Source organism: Neovison vison, chromosome 14 (assembly GCF_020171115.1).
Source record: "Neovison vison isolate M4711 chromosome 14, ASM_NN_V1, whole genome shotgun sequence".
NCBI classification, from domain to species: Eukaryota; Metazoa; Chordata; class Mammalia; order Carnivora; family Mustelidae; genus Neogale; species Neogale vison.
Genome location: NC_058104.1, coordinates 17,504,250 through 17,519,415, shown reverse-complemented (window position 1 = coordinate 17,519,415; position 15,166 = coordinate 17,504,250). Strand labels below are relative to the sequence as shown.

The 15,166-nt window shown below is 50.8% G+C and overlaps 1 protein-coding gene across 1 annotated transcript in view; it reads right to left on the bottom strand.

The window, feature by feature from the left end:
- Positions 1-15,166, bottom strand: part of PDPK1 (3-phosphoinositide dependent protein kinase 1) — a 76,707-nt gene that overhangs the window by 44,725 nt on the left and 16,816 nt on the right. The gene's annotated exons all lie outside the window — the stretch shown is intronic.

Here is a 15,166-nt window from a genome sequence, read left to right as displayed (position 1 = left end):
CCTGGAGCTCCTCGCCGACTCACCAACCCACACCTCATATAGGCTGGACACACAGAAGGTACTCAATTAGGGCTTGAACACACAGACTGGCTTAAAACTGCACAACAAAACAGAATTTTAACCTAGCAGTGCTAGAGCACGGAAGCAGAACTTCATGGGAAGAGGACTCCAGGACTGTCAGCTGTACATGAAAGCTACAGCTGAGGGCGCCTGGGTGGCTCTGCCAGTTCAGTGCCGGACTCTTGAGCTCAGCTCAGGATCTCGGGGTCGTGAGTTGAAGCCTCATGTTGAGTCCTTACTGGGTGTGGGGCCTACTTCAAAAAGAAAGTTAGATTTGGTTAAATAAGCTTCTCAAAAAAGATAGCAGTGGAGTAACTGGTTAACACCTGGGAAACTACCTGTTCTAGAACCCAGTGGCTCACTCCAACAACCAAAGGTACCTCCAGGCCAGGTAGAGTTTCGGGTTTTTAAATTATTTAAACAAATTCAAAATTTAGCAAATTTTTTTTAAAGATTTTATTTATTTATTTGACAGAGAGAAATTACAAGTATGCAGAGAGGAAGGCAGAGAGAGGGAGATGCAGGCTCCCTGCCGAGCAGAGAACCCGATGCGGGGCTCGATCCCAGGACACTGAGATCATGACCTGAGCCAAAGGCAGATGATTTAACCCACTGAGCCACCAAGGCACCCCCAAAATTTAACAAATTTTAAAACTTATTCCATGGATCTTTACTAACTCCCCGGCTGGCTTCTTTGCAGAAATTGTAAGCCAGTCCTAAAATTCACATGGGACACAGAACAAACAATCTCAGAAACGAACAAAGCTGAACCAGCTTACCCACACGACCTTAGAAACAAAGCTACAGTAACCAGAACAGGGTGGTCACGCAGAGAGGAGTGGAGAAGAGTTTAGGAGAGGAGGCCTAGATGTCTACAATCTTCTTATATTTGAGAAGGGCACCATGACCCTTAGTGAGTAGGAACATTCTTTTCAACAAACGCATAGCCACACACAAAAAGAATGAAGTAGAATGCCTTTCCTGTATCATATACAAAACTTCTGTGCTTCAAAATCACCATCAAGAAAGTGAAAAGATGGGGGGGGGGGCTGGGTGGCTCAGTGGGTTAAGCTTCTGCCTTTGGCTCAGGTCATGATCTCAGGGTCCTGGGATCGAGCCCCGCATAAGGCTCTCTGCTCAGCGGGGTGCCTGCTTCCTCCTCTCTCTCCACCTGCCTCTCTGCCTACTTGTGATCTCTGTCAATTAAATAAATAAATAAAAATCTTTTTTTTTTTTAAAAAAAAGAGAAAGTGAAAAGATGGGGCGCCTGGGTGGCTCACTGGGTTAAGCCACTGCCTTTGGCTCAGGTCATATCTCAAGGTCCTGAGATCCAGCCCCAGATCAGGCTCCCTGCTTAGAGGAGAGCCTGCTTCTTCCTCTCCCTCAGTCTGCTGCTCTGCCTACTTGTGTTCTCCTTCTATGTCAAATAAATAAATAAAATAATTTTAAAAACAGTAAAGTGAAAAGACAATCTACGGAAGAGAAGAAAGTATGTGCAAATCATGCATCTACTAAGGGACTTGTATGCAGACAACATAGAGCTCTTACAACCCAATTAAAACACACACACACACACACACTCACACACACTGAAAAACCAGGCAAGGGATTGAATAAACATTTCTCTGAAAAGATAGACAAATGGCCAATAAGCACACGAAGAGATGCCCAACAGCACCATCACTATGGAAACGCACATCAGAGCCATGAGGAGATTCCTCCTGACACCCACGAGGGTGCCAGCATCACACAACAGAAAGTAACAATTGCTGGTGAGGCTGCGGGGAAGTCGGGACCTCCAGGCACTACTGCTGGGTGTGTGACCCGGTGCCGTGGTTTCGGCAGACAGTCTGGCAGTTCCTCAGGAGGCAACAGGCACCACGAAAGTGAGGAATTCCCAGCCTAGTTGTGCACCCGGAGACAGGCAAACCTATGTCCACAGGAAACCTGTACAAAAATGCTGACAGCAGCAGGACACCTAACGGCCAAAAGGTGAACAAAACCCAGATGTCCACCAACAGATAAATGGATGAACTAACGCAGTCCAGCCGTGAAAACTAAGTACTGTTCAGCTATGAAGAGGAAACACTGGTACATGCTATGACTTAAATGAACGTGGGAGACACCATGCTCCGTCAAAAGGGCCAGACACAACAGGCCACGCACTGTGGGATCCCATGCCCATGAGCTGTCTAGAGGAGGTACACCCACAGACAGAAAGCAGATGGGTGGTCTGGTCATCAGGGGCTGGGGGCAGGACACAGGGTGGGGGGCGGTCTGCTAATGGGTCTTGGATTTCTTTGTAGGGTCTTGAAAATGCTCTGGAACTAGATCGTGATGATGGCTCTATGATGCTGTGAACACACTAAAACCCACTGAATTATTTAAATAGGTGAACTGTACAGTCCACAAACTGCATCTCAATAAGCTGCTAAAACAGCTGTATCACATATGACTGCATTCAGTTATATACAAGAGCTCATTCAAATTTATAAACCATCAAGACTTTAGATGAAGAAATGGACAACAGAAAGGCACCAAAAAAACTCAAGGCACCAAGAGATGAAAACGTGCAAGGTATCCAAAGACACCTTAAAGAGACCAGAGATGGGACGCCTGGGTGGCTCAGTTGGTTGGATGACTGCCTTCGGCTCAGGGCGTGATCCTGGAGTCCCAGGATCGAGTCCCACATCAGGCTCCCAGCTCCATGGGGAGTCTGCTTCGCTCTCTGACCTTCTTCTCGCTCATGCTCTCTCTCACTGTCTCTCTCTCTCAAATAAATAAATAAAATCTTTAAAAAAAAAAAAAAAAAGAGACCAGAGATGGCACTGGATGTTTGCAATTATGGGAGAGGATGGAGGACAGACAGATACATAGTAACAACAATTAAATATGTTCACCACACACAGAAACACCAAAAGCTGGCAAAGCCACGATAATACAAGGCACCTCTCTACCTGCGGCTGGCACCACGAACCCATGATGCTGGTACCAGGTCTTCTGGAAAGCAACGTGGTAATGTGTGAACGCAATGACGGAACAGTTGCCAGTGAGACACAAAGAAATACTACAAAGGTGGGAGAAGAAAAGAGGAGAAATTTAGGTGGGCATTAAGAAAGGGTTAGACACAGCGGCGCCGAGGTGGCTCAATGGGTTAAGCTTCTGCCTTCTGCTGAGGTCATGATCTCAGGGTCCTGGGATTGAGCCCCGCATTAGGCTCTCTGCTCAGCAGGGAGCCTGCTTCTCCCACCCCTCTCTCTGCCTGCGCCTCTGCCTACTTGCGATCTCTCTCTGTGTCAAATAAAATCTTAAAAAATAATAACAAAAATAAAAAGGAAGGATTAGAAGGGGCACCTAGGTGGCTCAGTCACTTAAGCGCCTGCCTTCAGTTCAGGTTGTGATCTCGGAGTCCTGGGATCGAGCTCTGCATCGGGCTCTCTGCTCAGCACAGAGCCTGCTTCTCCCTCTCCCTCTGCCCATCCACCTTGCTCGTACTTGGTCTCTCTCTCAAATAAATAAATAAATAAAATCTTGGAGAAAAGAAAAAAAGAATGAGATAGCCTTAAAGTTAAATCAGAAATACATACATGCTCACCCACAAGCACGAAGACTGCCCTTCCCAGCTCTGACTCTGGAGTGTTCCAGCAGTGACATCACGAGCCTACCCACAGCCAGACTGTTGGAGAACTCCATGAAATGAACCCAGAGCATCCAGACTGCTTCGAACAGCGCTCCCCATGAAAAGAACTCAGGAAAACACACACACACACACACACATCCCACAGGGCAGCAGTTAACTCCATGTCTTAGAACAGAAAAAAGAGAATACGGTACCAGAATCCCTTGCTATGTCTGAAAAGGAGAAGGCCTCTGTAGGAGAAAAGAGTGGGGAAATGGCCTACAGGGGCTGTCACTAGCCAAGCTGTGATCCTGCAAACCCTGAAAAGAGATCAGCAAGTACAGCTAATGAGAGTAAGCCCAAATGGGTCCTGAGTCTGTAAGGGTGCACACAGGTGATAAGAAGTCTGTCACTACTCTAATTATAAAAGCAGGCTAATTACAATGGAACATTTCATTTTATAAATCTGAGTAACTAAGGGACTGGTCATACAGAGCTCTGTTTCTTATATTGTTTGTTCATAAAGGATAGACATTTCCTCTCCATTTAAACAGGGAAAGGAGACACACAGGAAACTGAAGAAACCAGAGTCCTGCAGAAAGCGTGCCACACACAGGAAGGACAGGCGGGTCTGGTAGCCAGGAGTGTGCCCTGGGTGACAGCTCAGCCTCCACGAGAGGAGAGCCAAAGGACAAACTCATCCTGAGATGCACTAAACACATCAAGTCAAAAACCAATCTAAAGAGAACATCTTGTGCCCCAACACGATGAGGGCAGAGGCAGAGAAGGCAGCAGCGGGTGGCAAGAAGAGGTAGGAGACCGGGCAGCGCCCACAGTGCTGCCTGAGCCCCTCTCCCTACAGCAGGCCGGCCCAGGAAGCCTGACTCAGGCAGGGTCAGCCCTGAAGACACACTATGCCCAGCCAAGGAATCCCCATCAACGCCGGGGGTGCACCATGTATAGGTCTGGGGAGAGCAGCCAAGCTGCAGGCAAGGAGCAGGCCTACCTCGGACATACTGGGGGTTCGATTTCAGACCACGGCAAGAGAGTGACTGTCACAAGAAAGTGAGTCAAACGAACTTCCTGGTTTCCCAGTACATATAAAATTATGTGTATGCTCTACCATGGTCTATTAAGAATCCAGTAGTATTATGTCAAAAAAACAACGTCCATGCCTTAAATAAAAAATACTTTATTGCTAAAAAATGCTAACCATCAGGAAACCTAGCTAGCTCAACTGCCGGACCATGAGTTCAAGCCCCACACTGGGTGCACAGAGCTTACTTTAAAAAAAAAGAGAGAGAGAGAGAGAGAGAGAGAGAGAATGCACGCGCACTATCATCTGAGCTTTTAGGAAGTTGTAATCACTAATCATGTATCACCACAACAAAAATGGTAATAATGAGAAAGTTTGAAATGCTGTGAGAATTACCAAAATGTGACGGAGACACACAAAGTGAGCAAATGCCATTGGAAAAAGGCACTGACAGACTTACTCAGGGTTGTCACAAACTTCCAATTCGTTACAAACACAGCACAGCACCCGTGAGAGGGAATAAAGAGGAGCTGCGCCTGTGACCAGCGCGAAGACATGACCCAACACCCAGTCCCAGTGAACATGTGGAGAATGACTGACTGGGTAAAAACACCTAAGAGAATCTGAGTTTTTAAACGGAGCACACAGCACAAACGCAACCAGCGGGACAGGTCCTCCTGTGGGACTGCGAGCCCAAGTGCACCCTTTATTTATGGAAAGTGGCCGGGTTCTTGAACACCCTACGGCTCACACATTTCACAACACTCCACCGCACACACAGAGGGTACCAAGGGTTGGACCAAGCTGAGGTTCAGTCCGTGCCCTAACGGTTTGTTCCTTTATAAGAAAGCGTGCAATGCAACAGAAGCATAATCAGATTCAGTAACTTCCCGCCAGAGATGAGCAGCAACTTCTCTATTCTCGGGGACAGTTCAGTGGGGAAGAGTCAGTGTGCAGGCAAAGGTCCAGCAGGAACCGTGACAGGCCTGGACCGTCCTCCTAAGTCAGGCCAGCTACACAGCCAGGGAGGGCTATGCACACAGAGCCCTGGGCACTCATGGGACTCCTGGACACAACTAAGGGTACCTGCTTGCTGGGCCTCCAGGGTCATCCCAGGTGTAGACCCTCAGGCCCAGGCTGAGGAGGACACACACAAGGGAAGGTAAGTGGGAAGGAGCCAGCACTTCCAACAGCACAGTCCCGGGCATGACAGCGGTGCTGTGAACTAACCTGGCCACAGGCACCCATGGGGTATAGGAGGGGAGAGTGAGGCCTGTCTCTGTTGTCCCTACCCCCACCCCTGCACCTGTCCCAGCAGTGCGTAAATCAGATCAACATGATCTCACCTCAGTCCACATGTATGCCCAGCCTCCTGTCAAGCATGCCTCAAGAAGACAGCACAAGACCATGACACACACCGCTTTTAATTCAAAACCAACAAGAGAAATGCTGACCAAAAAACCCCCTGAAACATGAAGTTAATAAAGACCGACATTAAGGGACGCCTGGGTGGCTCAGTTGGTTAAGCAGCTGCCTTCGGCTCAGGTCATGATCCCAGCGTCCTGGGATCGAGTCCCGCATCGGGCTCCTTGCTCGGCAGGGAGCCTGCTTCTCCCTCTGCCTCTGCCTGCCATTCTGTCTGCCTGTGCTTGCTCTCTCCCTCTCTCTCTCTGATAAATAAATAAAATCTTAAAAAAAAAAAAAACCGACATTAAGACTGGCTGATTCCTGAAAATGTTAATTATGCGTGGACAAGATTCCAGACTCAATGACAGTTCCAGCAAAGGCACTGACATATCTTCATGTAGACGGGTTGGCAAGGTGGGGGACAGCCCAAGGCTTCTTCGAGGTGGGCAGAACCTCAGGCCTGGGATGCGTGGCAGGAGACATCCAAGAGCAGTGAAGAGTTTGCCGAAGGTCAGCCACAAGGCCTGAGGCGGCCGCACACTGCAGGGAGCAGCTGTCCAGGGCCACAGACAGCAAGAGGGCACTGAGGACAGGGGGGGACAACCCCCACCCAGCAAACTGGCTGCAGTGAGAACAAAGAAGCCTGATATCAAACACTCCGCAAGGGATGCTAAGAAGGAGGCCGGCTGCAGGAGCACTTACCGAGAAAAGCTGCCTTCAGCACCGACATGCAAACTGCCCAACACCAACAGCAGACCCCCAGAACGATGACCAGGCACGTCTGGTGAGACTCTGGTTTATAAGCACGTGCTCCCGAGAGCTTTCTCTGATCGAAGTGATGTATGTGGCTGTTAAAAGGTCTCCAGGAGAGATCTCCAAGTAGAGCACTGCCCCCTGAGAGGTCCCCCTAGGCAGGGCAGCCCATGGTATATGCCTCTGCCTATTCCCAGGCTCTGGGGCACACTGGAAACTAATGGGTTGGGTTTTTGTCTTTTCTAAGATTTTTTTAAATTTATTTTTGTGGGACACCTGGGTGGCTCAGTTGGTTGGGCATCAGCCTACTCTGCCTACTTGTGCTCTGTCAAATAAATAAATTTTTTAAAGGATTTTATTTTTTTATTTGATACAGAGAGAGATTACAAGTAGGCAGAGAGGGGGGGAAGCTGGTTCCCCACTGAGCAAAGAGCCCAATGCGGGGCTCGGTCCCAGGACCCTGAGATCATGACCTGGGCCGAAGGCAGAGGCTTAACCCACTGAGCCACTCAGGCACCCCAATAAATAAATATTTTTTAAAAATAAGTAAAATTTATTTTTGCAAGAGAGGGCAAGCACAGGCTCGAGTGAATGCGCACAAGCAGGGGGAGAAGCTGACATCCTGCTGTGCAGGGATCCCTAAGTGGGACTTGATCCCAGGATCCCAGGATCATGACCTGAGCAGAAGACAGATGCTTAACTGATTGAGCCGCCGGGTGCCCTAATGGGCTGTTACGGCGGACGCAGACCTGAACCAGCAGACCCTGTGTCACGGAGCAGCGTGTGGCCTGCTGCTGCTGTGTAAGAAGTAAGGCATCATGCTGGAGAACGCCCGCTCCCATCCTCTCTGCCACTGGTCTGCACGTAAAGGCCGTACGCACCACAGAACAAGCCCACCTGAGCAGGTGTGAGAGGAAACTGCGGTTCGAAGGTCAGGCGGTGTGCGTACTCGCCAGAAGTGGCAGAGAGCTGCCGGTGGCAGTGTGCAGCAGCCACTCTCCCTGCACACCTGCAGTGCCCGGGGGCCCGCAGTGCATCCACACACGGGATGAGGGGCCTCCAAGTCTGAGGCTGCGGCAGCCCAGGGCCAAGCACATCTGATCGGCCCACATGTGCTACCAAAGCCCCTTTCCCAAATGAGAGCCTGCTCCCTGGCCAGGAGCACTGAGCGTGAGAACAGCTCCACCTCTTGGCTGCCCCAAGGTGGGGCTCATCCTGGGAGTCACTAGGGCCACAAGGAAGCACAGCCCGCTACAGGGGAGCCGACCACTGTGAGCCCCCGGTCTGAGGAACTCTGCAGCCACTGACACATCTTCTATTCCAGTGGTTCTCGAGTAGGGTGGTTCTGCCCCCAGGGGACCCTCACAGTGCCCAGAGACTTTCCGGGGGAGAGAGAAAGTGGTGCTGCCTCTGGTAGGTAGGCACAGAGATGCTGTAAACACCCCACAACGAACAGGACGGCCCTGCAACAGAGAACAATCAGGTCTGAGCGGCCACAGTTCCTGGGGGAGTCCCTGTTCTATTCTGGTAGACTCCATGCTCCCTTCCCCAGGAAAAACCCCAGCAAGTGTTCAGTGACCACCCCCCCCCGAAAGCATGCAGCCCTCGGGGGAGGCCCCCATGGGCCCTTGGAGCAGAAGGGAGAAGTAAAACCACCAGGAGCTGGAAACCATGGAGAGCGACAGGTGTACCCAGCCTGAAAAAGGCAAAAACCCTAATGCCACGTTTGGGGAACAAGAAACTCCCATGACCTAAGCAGTGTACACGGCAGTGCTGACGAGGCTTCGTAGTAAAGCCTCGCAGCCAGGGGTGTGGCTTCACACTCAGCAACACCAGACTGGGGCAAAAGAAAGCACACGGCCAGCGTGCTCCCAGCCCTCCTGGCCCAGTGGCAGTGCAGGGACTCAGGGCAAGTGGCTGGCTCTGGGAACTGGAAGAGATGGACTGGAGGGAGCGGCCCATGGGCATGTGGGGAGTAACACCCCACTCTCAGCAGCCAGACCCACATTCAACCTTCAAGAGGGTAAGAATGGCAATCCAACAAAGATGCCCGAATCTGAAATAACTCCACACAACCCCCGGCTCTCGAGAAAGCAGTCAGCAACTCCCACAGCAGCTGCAAGGCCTGGGCTGGGGAACCACAGAGGCACGAGCCCTGGCTTTCTCATTCAGTTTCTCCAGGACTCTGGGCTCCACTGGCCAACACACAGGTTTTGGCTGGAACTCTGTTGACAACGCTGTTTCCAAATGCCAGCCTTTGACATTTCACTTGCTGTAACATTATACTCAATCATTTCTGGGATTTAAGATCTTTTTTAAACTAATGAAATAAACTCTCAACTTGGAGCTGGAAGAGTAAAAACAGCTAGGAGCCCACTTTGATGGCCAGAGAGAACACCATTTACCCCACGGTAAAGCAGGCATATGCAAAATAACACATCCAGCCAGAACTGGCACACGAGGAGAGAAGCAGCTGAGCACACCTGACCTGCAGCCTCTAAGCCTGTCCCAGAATGACCGCTCCCGCAGGGAAGCACCTCTCTTAGAAGGAGCCCCCTCCGCCCAGACAGCAGGTAAAGGGAGGGGCATAAGCATAGGACAATCCCAGACAACTGGGTGGCTCAGTTGATTAAGCATCAGGCCCTGATCCCAGGGTCCTGGGATCGAGCCCCACATTGCGTTCCCTGCTCATCAGAGAGTCTGCTTCTCCATCTCCCTCTGCCCTTCCCCACCCCCTGCTCGAGCTCACTCTCCCTCTCACACAAATGAATAAACACACTTTTAAAAAAAGACTTAAGACAATCCCACACACATTATTCTTAGCATTGTACCCTGCAGGTGGTCTAGGACTGACGTCTTGGGCAGAAAAACACTGTGTTCTGTATACGTCACGGAGACTGTCACGAGATAAAAGCTGAGCCCTGGTCTTCCCCGCCTGTAATCACAAATGCACCTGCTACTCTTACCTTTCCTGGAAAGTCCTCCTTGCCCCAAAGCGCAATTCCAGTAGGAGGCTGGAAGGCCTAAGGAAGCCTCCCCTTTAAGAGACACAAAGTACCTGGGGCGCCTGGGTGGCTCGTGGGTTAAGCCTTTGCCTTCAGTTCAGGTCATGATCCCAGAATCCTGGGATCAAGTCCTGCATCCTGCTCCCCGCTCAGTGGGGAGTCTGCTTCTCCCTCTCCCTCTGCCCCTGCTCCTTCTCTAATAAATAAATAAATAAACTCTTAAAAGAAAGAGAGAGGGCGCCTGGGTGGCTCAGTGGGTTAAAGTCTCTGTCTTCAGCTCAGGTCATGATCCCAGGATCCTGGAATCGAGTCCCGAGTAGGCTGTCTGCTCAGCAGGAAGCCTACCTCCCCTTCTCTCTCTGCCTGCCTCTCTGCCTACTTGTGATCTCTGTCTGTGTCAACTAAATAAATAGAATCTTTAGATTTTTAAGTTAATAAGTAAGTAAGTTTCATCAGTTACTATCAACCAGTCAGTCACCTTACTGCAATGCTGGCAGCTGGCTAAAACCGTTAGCTGGAGCCGAGCCGAGCTGCGCCCACCATGCCTGCTTTGGTTTGGTGGCTACTGAAGTAGTCGGCTTGGCCATAGAAAGAAGAGAGAAACAGGGCACTGGCTCCAAAGATGGAGACCCAGGAGGGTGGTGAGTGGCCCTGAGGCCAGGCTGAGCAGGGGAGGGGAGAGGACAGCAAGCCCCTCCACGCAAACCAGCAGGCAGCACACAGTCACCCCCTCCAACCTTTCATTCCCAGGCCCCATTGCCTACCCCCCGGCCCCCCGGCTCAGCAGATTCTGTTGTTTGCCACAAATCAGAGCACATCCAGCAACCCCTGTCCACAGTCCTGGGGATAAGGGAAGCTCCAAGACCTTGAACCCACCCAGTGCAGACAACTCGGGCTGTTGGGGAGACTCTGGTAAGTCCCTTAAGTACACCTTCTTCTCCAAAGCCACGGGTTCTCTGTTACTTCATAGGAACACACATACTCATTTTGCCCATCCCCCCCCCTTTTAAAAGATTTTATTTACTGACAGAGCGAGTGTGTGTACACGGTGTGGTGCGCGGCGGGGAGGGGGGCAGAGGGAGAGGGACGAGCAGACTCCATGCTGCGCAGGGATCCGGACGCGAGGCACCATCTCACAACCCCAAGATCGTGCTCTATGCGGAAACCAAGAGCCGGACGCTCAACTGAATGTGCCGCCCAGGCGCCCTGCACATCAGAGTTTCTTAAAGGAGGTAAATTAATTACATCATTAATCCGATTACTCAGAAAACATTACCACTGTGCTTACAAGGGTCCAGGGACATGGCCATAAGGCAGATGCGGTCCCTGCCCCTAGGAAGCTACATCCTTACAGGGTTATGGGCCTGATGTCATTTACAAAACTGGCTGGCCAAAGCTGGGAGGGTGGCCACGACAGAGATGGGCCAGTGCTGGAAGCACGAGGCAGCCAAAGCAGACCTCTGGCTGCCATGGGGCTGAAGCGTGAGCTGGCAGGAGGTGCAGCGGTGGGTGTCTCTCAGGTGCTGGCAGTGGTCTTGGGTGGAAGGCCGGGGTGCTGGTGGCTTAGACACAGCTGCATGGCTGGGAAGAAGTATTCACGTACAGAAAGTAAAATGTAATGACAGCTAATCATGCATCACACTTTTTCAAAGACTTATTTATTTCAGAGAAAAAGAGAGTGCGAGCTTAGATGGGGGTGGCGGGGAGAGAAGAGCAGAGTCTGATCCAGGCCAATTCCTTAACCCTGAGATCATGACCTGAGCCGAAACCAAGATCTAGCTGCCTCACCGCCTTCCCCCAACCCCCGGTGCCCTGCATGCATCATATGTTTTAAAGTTTCACTTTCCTCTAATGTTTCAGATTCAAAATACAGCAGCTGTCATGAGACTAGTCAGAAAGACAAGCAAGTCATTCTGAAATCAACATCCACGTGAGGTGTAGAAAGAACTCTGGATTTCTGAGATGGCAATAACAGATGCTCTGAGACAGAGACACAGACGGACACACCAGCTCTGCCATTACGTGATTTACGTGAAATGCCAGAGCCACACCGCAGGTTCCGCAATCTGAGGCAAACTCAGTCCCCTCAAGACCACTCTGCTCTACCACCTGACATCAACAAATGTTCACTGAGGGCCTACTATGCGCCATGCACTGCTCTAAGTACTGGAGATACAACAGAGAAACAAGCCAAGCCCACTCCCTACACTCTGGGGCACCTGGGGGGCTCCGTGTCTGCCTTCTGCTCCGGTCACAATCTCAGGGTCCTGGGACTGAGCCCCAGGTCAGGCTCCCTGCTCAGTGGGGAGTCTGCTTCTCTCTCTCCCTCTGCCCCTCCCACATGCTCATGCTTTGTCAAATAAATAAATAAAATCTTTTTTTTTTTTTTTTTTTTTAAGAGTGGCTACATTCCAGTATGGCACACAGACACTCCCAAAAACAAACAACAGGGCGCCTGGGTGGCTCAGTGGGTTGAGCCGCTGCCTTCGGCTCAGGTCATGATCTCGGGGTCCTGGGATCGAGTCCCACATCGGGCTCTCTGCTCAGCAGGGAGCCTGCTTCCTCCTTCTTCTCTCTCTACCTGCCTCTCTGCCTACTTGTAATCTCTCTCTGTCAAATAAATAAATAAAATCTTTAAAAAAAAAAAAAAACAGGTAGTGTTAGTGTTGGACAATGATAACTACTATGAGAAAAGAACAGCCAGAAAGGAAGACAGTAGTATTTGAGGTAAGCAGTTGTGGGATGTGCAAATTTAAACATAGAAGCCCTTACTGGGTAAGTGACTTTGGAGCAAAAACCCAAGGAGATGGGGGAAAACCCTAAAGAAATCTGGGGAGAGCCATCTCAGCAGAGGACTGGCCAGTGCAAAGGCCCTGAGGCAAGAGCACCTCTAGACTCAGCAGCCCAGTTGACCCAAAGTACAGGCCACCTCCAGACAGAACCCCTGGATGCCAGGCACAGACCTCAGTGTCCCTGAAACACTCCTTCTGAGGTCACTTCTGTTAAGTTCTGGGTACCTCAAAGTGCAGGGGCAGGAGCCTGAGAAATGAGGCTGCCCAGAAGGGCCTAAGCATCTCCTGATCCAGACTTTGACACTAGTCTAGCGCCAGCCATACTATCCTGAATCAGTCCAGGGTTCTGAGATGCTGGCCACCAGACCACTGCTCCCCTCTGCTCCAGCAATTATGGGCATAACCACACAGGAACCTGTCATGGGCAGCCTTCCTCCTTCATGGAATTCTGCAGTTTCCTTCCTGCCTCAGCCACCGCATGCCAGCCAAGCACGTCCATGCAAAACCAGCTCTTGGGGACACCTCGGTGGCTCAGTGGGTTAAAGCCTCTGCCTTCGGCTCAGATCATGGTCCCAGGGTCCTGGGATCAAGCCTCACATCGGGCTCTCTGCTCAGCAGGGAGCCTGCTTCCTCCTCTCTCTGCCTGCCTCACTGCCTACTTGTGATCTCTGTCAAATAAATAGATAAAATCTTAAAAAAAAAAAATCAAAAAACAAAAAAACAGCTCTTGGGGCCCCTCCCTGATGAAGATGTTTTTAGGGTCAGACGGATGCTCATCCTTGATTAATTTTCCTTCTGTAGTTAAGAAAGATAGTCACAGTGTGACTCTTTGAAGCATTTAAGCATCAACTGTGAAACAAAAAGCCTAAGAGAAAAGGCCCTCTTCCAGGTGAAAAGTCCAAATGCTTGTTATTATAGTTGTTACTCTCAACAGCTAATTTCTTTTCAACATCTCAAGGTAGTGTTCAAGCAGCATCAATAGCACTGAGGGAGTCTGCCACAATCTGGGGGACACAGGCTGACTGGCAGCCCCACAGGGTGGGTTCTGGTCCTGAGACACCCCCTCCAGCTAGCCAGCACTCCGCCCTACAGAGGCACAGCCCAGGGATCCCAGGTGACCCAGGACCTGCTGGTGAGTCATTCCCTCCCAGCACAACCCAGTCAGCTTGCCACCCATCTGATGACCCAAAACTGCGGTAAGTAAATAGTTCTGGTTACTCCATAGCTTCTGAAATTTAAATTTCTAGAGAAATTTCAAGTAACAAAATCCTAGTCGTGCCTATCTCCCAACCCCATCCTCCCTAATCAAATGAAGCTGACCACAAGAGAAGTTCTCCAGAACACAGCCCACAGGGAGTTAGGATCCCTCGCCTTTCCCATACACATGCGCACACCTCAAATCCACGCCCCTTACACCCCAGGAAAGGCTGGGTGCTGCCACCGGCTCTGCCAGCTTCACACCGCGGGCCAGCCTACATCAGTGCTGCTCCTGCCCTGCCAGCACCGCCCCCAACGGCATGCCCATCCCCTACCGTTCCTCCCCCACTTCCCAGGACCAGCACCCCCACCCCGGAGCTCCCCTCCCTCAGAAGAAGATCCCCTTCTGCGTTTCTCCCTCCGACCTCCTGTGTGGCTGGTCAGGACAAGCTTCAGCAACTGCCTCACCACCGAGAAACGTGGCAGCTACCTCTGTGGCTGAGCGAGCTTGAGAACGAGGAAGGACAGCTGTTCTCAACTGAACCTGCCTCCAAGAATCAGTGTCACCAACCTCTGGCATCGTGAAGCCTCTGGAAAAGGGGTCACCACGTCCCCCCCAAGTCCTCTCAACATGACTCTCAATCTGTACAGATGAGTGTGCAGACAATGAGTAAGGAGTGCCACCTGCTGTGCTCACCTTACCTTTTCCGAATGGGGACCACAAGCTGCCCTTCACAAGAGCAACTCTGACAGGAAGCAAACATGAGTCTTAGCTGATTCCCAGGGGCGCCTGGCGGCTCTGACGGTTAGGCGGCAGGCTCTTGATGTGAACCCCCACGCGGGACTCCATGTGGAGTGTGAAGTCCGCTTGAGGTTTCTCTCTCCCTCCGCCCCCCAACCGTGTGCATGCACAAGCACATGCTCTTAAATAAATCTTTTTTTTTTTTAAGGTACAACATCTATGTATTTTTTTAAAGATTTATTTATTTATTTATTTGACAGACAGAGATCACAAGTAGGCAGAGAGGCAGGCAGAGAGAGAGGGAAGCAGGCTCCCTGCTGAGCAGAGAGCCCAACGAAGGGCTCGATCCCGGATGCCAGGATCATGACCTGAGCCGAAGGCAGAGGCTTTAACCTACTGAGACACCCAAGTGCCCAGTTTATTTTTATTTTTTTTATTTTTTTTTTTTTAAGATTTTATTTATTTATTTGACAGAGAGAAATCACAAGTAGATGGAGAGGCAGGCAGAGAGAGAGAGGGAAGCAGGCTCCCTACTGAGCAGAGAGCCCGATGCGG